Source organism: Neodiprion virginianus, chromosome 4 (assembly GCF_021901495.1).
Source record: "Neodiprion virginianus isolate iyNeoVirg1 chromosome 4, iyNeoVirg1.1, whole genome shotgun sequence".
Classification (NCBI taxonomy): Eukaryota; Metazoa; Arthropoda; class Insecta; order Hymenoptera; family Diprionidae; genus Neodiprion; species Neodiprion virginianus.
Window position 1 is genome coordinate 8600896 of NC_060880.1, and position 8360 is coordinate 8609255.

The following is an 8360-nucleotide window of genomic DNA, read 5'->3' on the forward strand; positions in this document are numbered from 1 at the left end:
CAGAAAACAACTTTCTCAATGATTGTAGTAAGTGGATGTCAAGTTCGCTTTAGATGTCTCGATAGAACACCTAAAATATCGTTGTCATTAGAAAACTACTTGCACAAAGAAATTTTTCCCCGTAAATTAAACAGTTTCGATTGAAGAAAACCCGCACCGATATTCCAAAAACAAATTGACCAGTCAATCTACTCAACTATAAGCGATCAATCAGTAACTAAAATACCAGCCATACTCGAGAGTAAGGGGGGGGGGAGAAATAAGAGAAATGGCCGGTATGAATAAATCGTGTTCAAAGAGAAGGGCGGAAAACGTGGCTCGTCGATAAAACTCCACGGTCGCAAATGTTGAAAATACAACCAGGTACCGGTTGTTTAATTTAAGAGGCGATGACGCTCCTCGCCTTGCTCGAGAGGGTGTATACCACGTATACCGTGTATACAGTACCTGCAAGGCTCGTATAAGTTCTGCATTTTACGACCGAGTTACACGGCCATTGGTACAAGCATTGAGTCGATAGCCGTCTTAAAAAAATCTCAATCAATTGAAAATGCGATTCGAACGGTCAAGGCCGTATAAAAACGCAATTTCATCGTTTATATTCCGGTGTAAAAATACTTTAACGCTTATTGTCAGTGTATCCGTGTTATATAAACTAATATCCGCAGGCAGGTGGTAAATGCACAATATATTACGTGCTTATGTAACCGATGGAAGATTTTACGAGAATACCGCTCTCGTAAACTGCACGTGAACAAAACTGAAAATTCCGCGGTACGGTATAACTTCTTCTTTATACCGAGCGTAAAACCTCCTTTACTTCGATCATGCTCGTTCCGCATCGCTGTTCGTCTTTCATCATTATCCTAGTTCTACCCTCTGCATCGAGTGGCTTATACACCCGGACTTTGCTTCGATACTTTACTCCGTGCTCGTGGGAATTCTACGTCCCCTTCATCGACCATTTCTGAAGAATATCGTACGGTGTTAGCGATTTTCCGATTCGGATGATTTTCTTATTCTAAAACTGTATACGTGAAGTTGAAGAGATCAAAAAAATTCACTGTTAAAAACGATATGGGTTGAATAATACACAACGCGGATTTTTTCGTTAGCATTGTTACAGATTATTGAGAATACAAATGCATGCAATCTATATAAAAAGATCAAACGTTGTCGATGTCTTGTCACTCTCTTGATCAAGATCACTTGACTGCTTGTAGAAATCTATTTCTTAAATTGTTTCCATCTTCATGGATTGAGAAAAATTTTTATTAATATTTACTTTCTGAGACTGATTTTCCGTTACCTTTGATACAATTGTAATTGTATTTAATTTCGGTTTTCTATTGTTCAAAAAAATATCATCTATTATATCGTTCCATACAACTTCTCGTACGGAATGAGCAGAGAAAACTTTTATCCTCATTTTCTGTATCAATGTTCATCAATGCATTTTTTAAATTTGAACGACATAAATTAGCAATCGCAGCTTATCGATGAATCAGAGACTAAAATGTTACAAAACCCAATCCATCGATTGGTCCGATTTCTCGTGACAACACCGCTTTCGCTTTGACTGCACATCTAACTCTTAAAGGGGATGTATCTCAGAGGTTTCGTAACTCAAAATTCAAAGTCCTGTATACGTTCACAAGATTCCCATGTGTTATAACTTCTCAGTCTCCGCATATATTGACACTAACACGTGTATTCCAACACAGAGAATATTTATACCAATTTTAGTCAAGTAACGACGACGTTTTCTAGAGAAATGTCGACAAAACAAAGATATGTGTTACATAATTTACTCCATTTTCGTCTGCCAATATCCCCTACAGAAAAATCTTTTTCGCATAAATCTATATCTTCGTAGCTTTATGCCTGTGCCTAAATTTTCATAAAAAAAATTTATACCAACTGCAAATATTTGAAAAAAAAAAAACACTTCGATTTTTTCTGCAAATGTCTTCAACAAACGGAGTTCCTTCAGGGCTAATGTGGATACGTCAAACCGATCATCACCCGATAGAATCTCTACGTAATTCATTAACACCGTCTCATAAAACGATCTCGGTAATTATTAGAAATGCAATTTGACGTGAGAAATTTTAGAAACAGATGAATTTTCGCTGCCTGTGTAGTTGATTTTGTTTGTTAGAAATTTCGAAATTTTACAGCAAAAAAAAAAAAAAATTACATGCTTCTTCTTAGTTCTTTTGAAATTGTAATCATTATAAATAAAAATAGAGAATAGTAGATTTTTCCCCGAAAAATATCGTTACCTACGAATTGAGAAAGTTAAAAATAGAATAAGGAGGAATAATCGAGTCGGAAAACTCGATATTGGTGCAGCGTGTAGTTTGTGCGCGTGGTTACAGCTGTGAAAGTTTAATTACCAATTTCTCGTTAAAATCACGTGTTCTCGGCAATTTCTCTTCCTTCGTCATGCGTCGTTCTGTCTCGAGAGTATCTAATTATATTGAAATAGAAAAAATTCTGAATTAAAACTACGAAGAATTTTCATCCCCATTTTTTTTTTTTTCATCTTCTTTGTTTTGTACTTTTTTCAACTCTCCATACAGGAACTATTGCACATTACGGGACAGCTAATACGAGTCTCTAGAGAGAAATTATAAAAAGGCAACAAAGAAGCCTCATCATTCAAACTCGGATTCTTGAAACTTTCTTCCTTATAAATGAGATAAGGATATAATGTACAATTTGAAGAACTGAATAACAGTAAAATAAATTTAACCCGTCTACGTCGCTTGGATTCGCTCATTAATTTCTACAGACTGTATGTATATATATAATATAATACTTGAAACGTTGGCATAGAAAATACGAAATTCCTGAAATTGCCTTCATTTTTTTTAACGATAAGACACAGCTACTGTGTATATGTCTGTGTACAGGGTTTATCTCTAAGAGGCAGCTCCGGCAATTTCACAGAACAAAAAAAAAACATTTTCACCAAACTCTCGTTCCTCGAAAACTCGCGTGGACAGTCAGATAAGCTCGGTGACACGATAACGGGTTTTATTTGAAAAGGGAATAATAAAAATTAAAGAAGAATGAAAAAGAGTCGCACATTGTCAAGCTCTGGACCCGTCCCCGAGATTTTATTACGCAGTGTACGCGACACGTAGCTACATATTCAAGTTCAAGCAAATGTGAATGTTTGATTGAGGCAAGACCCGAACAATTTCATAATTACATTCGAAAACTTTTTCTAAGTAAAAAATCAAGAAAACACGAAGTTATCTCGAAATTTCCACGGAACAAAAATCTTAGGAGCTGCTTAATTGATTTGTATGAAAATCGATGTCCACGAATTTTCGGATTGAAGTTTTTTCAACTTACCAGTCGAGTAAGTAAATTAAACCGTTATTGCACAAGATTTCATGAAATTTTCAACCTTCCAAAAAAATTTCACGTGACCGTGAAAATCTTCAATTACTTTGGGAGATTTTGGCAAATTTTAAACAATTTCTTAAAAATATTTCCGTAGACCTGGACGGTTTTCAATGATTTCAAAAACATGTGATTACGAACTATTACGAATTTCAAAAATAGTAGGGTGGTCCTTACTTAGGGTGTTGATGATTTTTTTTCAGACCACCCTCCAAATCAACTATAAATAATTCAAAAACAATTTCCTAATTCTTTCACATTTTTATATCAATTCTAACCCGTGCCTGTAAATGGATGGATATCACCATTTAAAATAAACCTGTTTCAGATACATTCTCAGCATATAATTTATTGTGAGAGTGACGATGTTCGAATCAATCTGTAATTGCGAAGATTTAGTGAGTATTAGTGCTACTATCTGAGAAAAAATTCACATCATCGTACCAACCAATCTCGACGAATTGCACACCCTACAAATTTGACTTTTTCTTTCTATTTATAAAAAATGCAATTGTCTATATTACCTGGTACGATGATGTGAATTTTTTCTCAGATAGTAGCGCTAATGCTCATTAGAACCTCACATTCGTGGATTTTTTCGAACATTATTACTCTTACAGTAAAATATATGGGCTATTCCGCGTCAACCGGATCAGTCATCTCTCCGATATTTTTTTAATTTGGCATGTGGATTGTGTGGGAGGAGTTAGATTTTTGTGCCAAAGCGCGAATCTCATAATGCAAAATTCGATTTTTTATTAACATTAACAAATTAGACTCCCATTTTTTTCAAAAATTCATATCTTTGGCAAAAAATTAGATACAATATATTTTTTTTTATCAAATTACGCGGAAAGCTCCATAGAATTTTAAGAAAAATACGAAATGGTAAAAAAAAGTTGTTATCAATTGTTTATTTAACAATTAATTTTTCAAAGATTTTTGAAACAGTGACTGACACGATCAAAAAATTTTTTTAAAAATCTGACATGTTCCTTGAACTGTACTACAACCTGTGAATTAATTCCAGAGGGGTGTTTTTCTTCGTTTTTGAGTTAAAAATCATTGAAGGTGTCGATGCGCATGAAATTACGGCGCGCCGAGTCTCTACGTAATGGCGGGCGGCCGGTTGCCGTCCACCGCTACCCCGCGGTGGCGTCGCAGCGTTATTTTAGAGTCATTTTCACGATGTAGGACATGATTGAAGAATCTGAAAAAAATACCGTACCTTCACAAGGCCTGCTCAAAGCTATAAGTGAAGTTTCAAGAATGTGTTTTTATTTTAAAATAAGTAGCAAGTTATGTAATTATTATCATTTATGTGCACTATCATGGTGTGTAACCGTTATTTTGAATCTCTGTAATAAAAAAACGGTGAAAAACACATTCCTGAAACTTCACTTATCGCTTTGAGCAGGCCTTGTGAAGGTACGGTATTTTTTTCAGATTCTTCAATCATGTCCTACATCGTGAAAATGACTCTAAAATAACGCTGCGACGCCACCGCGGGGTAGCGGTGGACGGCAACCGGCCGCCCGCCATTACGTAGAGACTCGGCGCGCCGTAATTTCATGCGCATCGACACCTTCAATGATTTTTAACTCGAAAACGAAGAAAAACACCCCTCTGGAATTAATTCACAGGTTGTAGTACAGTTCAAGGAACATGTCAGATTTTTAAAAAAATTTTTTGATCGTGTCAGTCACTGTTTCAAAAATCTTTGAAAAATTAATTGTTAAATAAACAATTGATAACAACTTTTTTTTACCATTTCGTATTTTTCTTAAAATTCTATGGAGCTTTCCGCGTAATTTGATAAAAAAAAATATATTGTATCTAATTTTTTGCCAAAGATATGAATTTTTGAAAAAAATGGGAGTCTAATTTGTTAATGTTAATAAAAAATCGAATTTTGCATTATGAGATTCGCGCTTTGGCACAAAAATCTAACTCCTCCCACACAATCCACATGCCAAATTAAAAAAATATCGGAGAGATGACTGATCCGGTTGACGCGGAATAGCCCATATACTAAGAACATGTCCGAAACACGTATATTTTAAATTGGGAAATCCTTCCTCTTACAGTCACGGGTTACAGTTGATATAAAAATCTGAAAAAAATTGTGAATTGTTTTTGAATTATTTATAGTTGATTCGGTGGGGTGATCCGGAATAAATTCGTCACCATTCTAAACGAGGACCACCCTAGAATGTGGTAAAAAAAGTTGTTCGTGAAATGAAAATCTCTGACAGTGCTGGTGTACCCGGACTTTTTCTCTAAGTGTAAAAAAACACGTCACCAAGATGTCTGCGATATCGGTGCTTTTGCTGTCTTTCCGGCCTCCTGCGGTACGATTCTTCAGCCAATTGATCCAGAGGTTGATTTTTGGGGTAACTGGAGCTCGCTTCTCGGCGAGGAGCCGTCGCAGGAACCTCGCCATCAGGGAAAATCCTCGTACGATCGTTCGTGCCCTGGGGTTTCGATTCCTTCGCAAAACATATTTCAAGATATCGTCGGCGAAACGAGAACGTAGCTGGCGATATGTCGGTGGGTTGTGCAATTTTGATTCCTGTTACGTACCGGGTCATGTCGTGGAAATGTCACATGGACGATTTGACATATGTGTAAATTCGCCTGCAATTATGCAATTCAGGTTACACGGAGTCGGCCAATCTTGAATTGCATAAATGCAGGTAGGTTTATGATGCGTGTTAATGACATTCATTGACCGCGAAATGGTTTTGCGCTTACAATTCGCCCGGTTCAATTGAAATATTCGATCCAACCACGCCAGAAAATTTCTCCAACGAAGAAGCCGACGTATCTTAGTCGAGAAAATCGATTCAACTGATGGGTTGGTAACAAAAAATTATGTAATCACTAAAAAATGGTGATAAGATTCCCGAAAAAACCAGAGCAAATGTGACGAGTATCATAAAATTACTGCAAAAAGTTCAAAGAATTTATCAAATCGAACTTTTGACTTTCGACAAACTTAATTTTATCGGGGACGAGCTTCTGCGACTACGATACGATGTACCGTGAAATAGATTCACTCGCAAACCAACACCCTAATGTCTGTGACATTTTAACATCAACTTGTTTTCATTGGAACTAACGAACAAATTTTATTTGAGAATTTTGCTATCATTTTCAGCGAAAGCGTGGAACCTCCTCAAACCGCCTATATACGACATTTCCACGAAATATTCTGGTATATACCTATATCATGTAACACACACTGCATGTATCTTGGTTGGCAACGGATGTGAGATTTGAAAAAACATTTATTTCGTGTTACCCACATCTCCCGCTTTCGCAACGTGCGGAAACATTCGTCAAGTGCTTTCGGAGGACGTCGCTCTACAAGCACTTTCAAGATATGAAACGTAGGAATCGCGAGCTATCTCCTCTTGAGATGAGCTATAGCTGACTCGACTCACTCCTCGGTTCTCGTTCGACCCGCCCCAGATCCCGAGTTTCTACTTCAATTACACCCTGCACCGTGGTTATCTCACAGGTTAAAGGAAATATTTGACACTACTATTATTCCTATTTCGGTCGAACTGAAGGAAATTTGCTGGTTATTATATAATCGTAAATTTAAACGACAAAGAATATCGAATCGCTCGATCGCTGTGAAAAAATAAGCTTATACCTACCATTGCATTTATTTCATACTAATACCAGCAAATGAAACAATTTTGATGTTACTAATTTACTTGTGTACAAAATAATAACCCTACATCGGATTATTGATTCAGACTTGACAAACACTTGAACGGGATTCTTTTCGCTCGTTCATATTCATATATCACATGTATAGGTAATATACAGCAATATTTCTTCTATAACAACAAAATAGAGATTCAAATTATTCTTGTTTTTCTCAGCCAAAGATGAAGTCCTCATTTACAACCTCATTTCTAACATTGAAAAAAACTTTAAATTTTGCACTTTCTATGGGTCGCACTTTTTTATGTCTCAACATAACAATTATAAAGTACGACAGGCTTGCTTGCGCAGACGCTCAGAGTCTGAACATAACAAAATATAAAATGATTCAAGATATTTTGGATAGTCACTGAAAAAAGTGTCTCGAAATATTTCTCATGAAAACGCTGATCCGATGACCGTAAGTAACGTTCAGACGAAAATATTTGCAAGAGAGTACACGGATCGATATAACACCATAACGCGCATAGATTTCACTGTTTCTGGATAATTTCACTTCAGTCTTGTCTAATATATCGACTCGCGGCAGGAAATAAAATTGCACCGTACCTCAACAGTTTACGAAATTCTAGAAAGAAGAACATCAAAATATTAGGAATTTCTAAAATAATCGCAAACCTTTCGAATATCCTTAATTGCACGGGGTAATTTCATTACACGAGAAACATACTTATTCAAGACTTGACTCCAATGATTTCACTCTGACCAAAACTGGAATTCATCGAACTCGGCTTGACTGTAAGGTTCCATAAAATTAGTCGAACGTAGTAACGAACTATTCAGCCCTGATTAGTGATCATCGAGTTCCACTGTAATTAACGACATTGCGTGATCGACTGTACATCATCAATCTATCTCTGTCCGCATAATTTCCTACCTGCAAAAGCGTCTGATATTTTTCGAATTTCTACATTGGAAATTGGAATGCTCTTAGAGATCCCCAAAAGATTTCGTCAAGGGTTTCGAAAGAAGGTATAAAAATGATAAATTACCGAATACTCCCCAGAAATATTTTCAAGTTAAATTACTGACTTTTTGAAAGATCTCATCAAAATTGCTTGAATAAAGTTTTTTGCTTTCACCGATAGAATCGCTTATTTTTCTACACGTATCTAAACTTCGTCCGCATAATTACCTAGATTTTATTTGCTGATAGCTGTGCGATTCTAACGTAAATTCAATAGAAGTAACGCCTTTTAATACTC

General features: G+C 36.1%; 1 protein-coding gene across 1 annotated transcript in view; it reads right to left on the bottom strand.

Annotated features, from left to right (window-relative positions):
- Positions 1-5751, bottom strand: part of LOC124301847 (uncharacterized) — a 28662-nt gene extending 22911 nt beyond the window's left edge. The window contains exon 1 of the mRNA XM_046757351.1: positions 5720-5751. The gene's annotated coding sequence lies outside the window, so the exon portion shown is untranslated. The remainder of the gene's footprint in view (positions 1-5719) is intronic.
- Positions 5752-8360: the final 2609 nt, after the last annotated feature.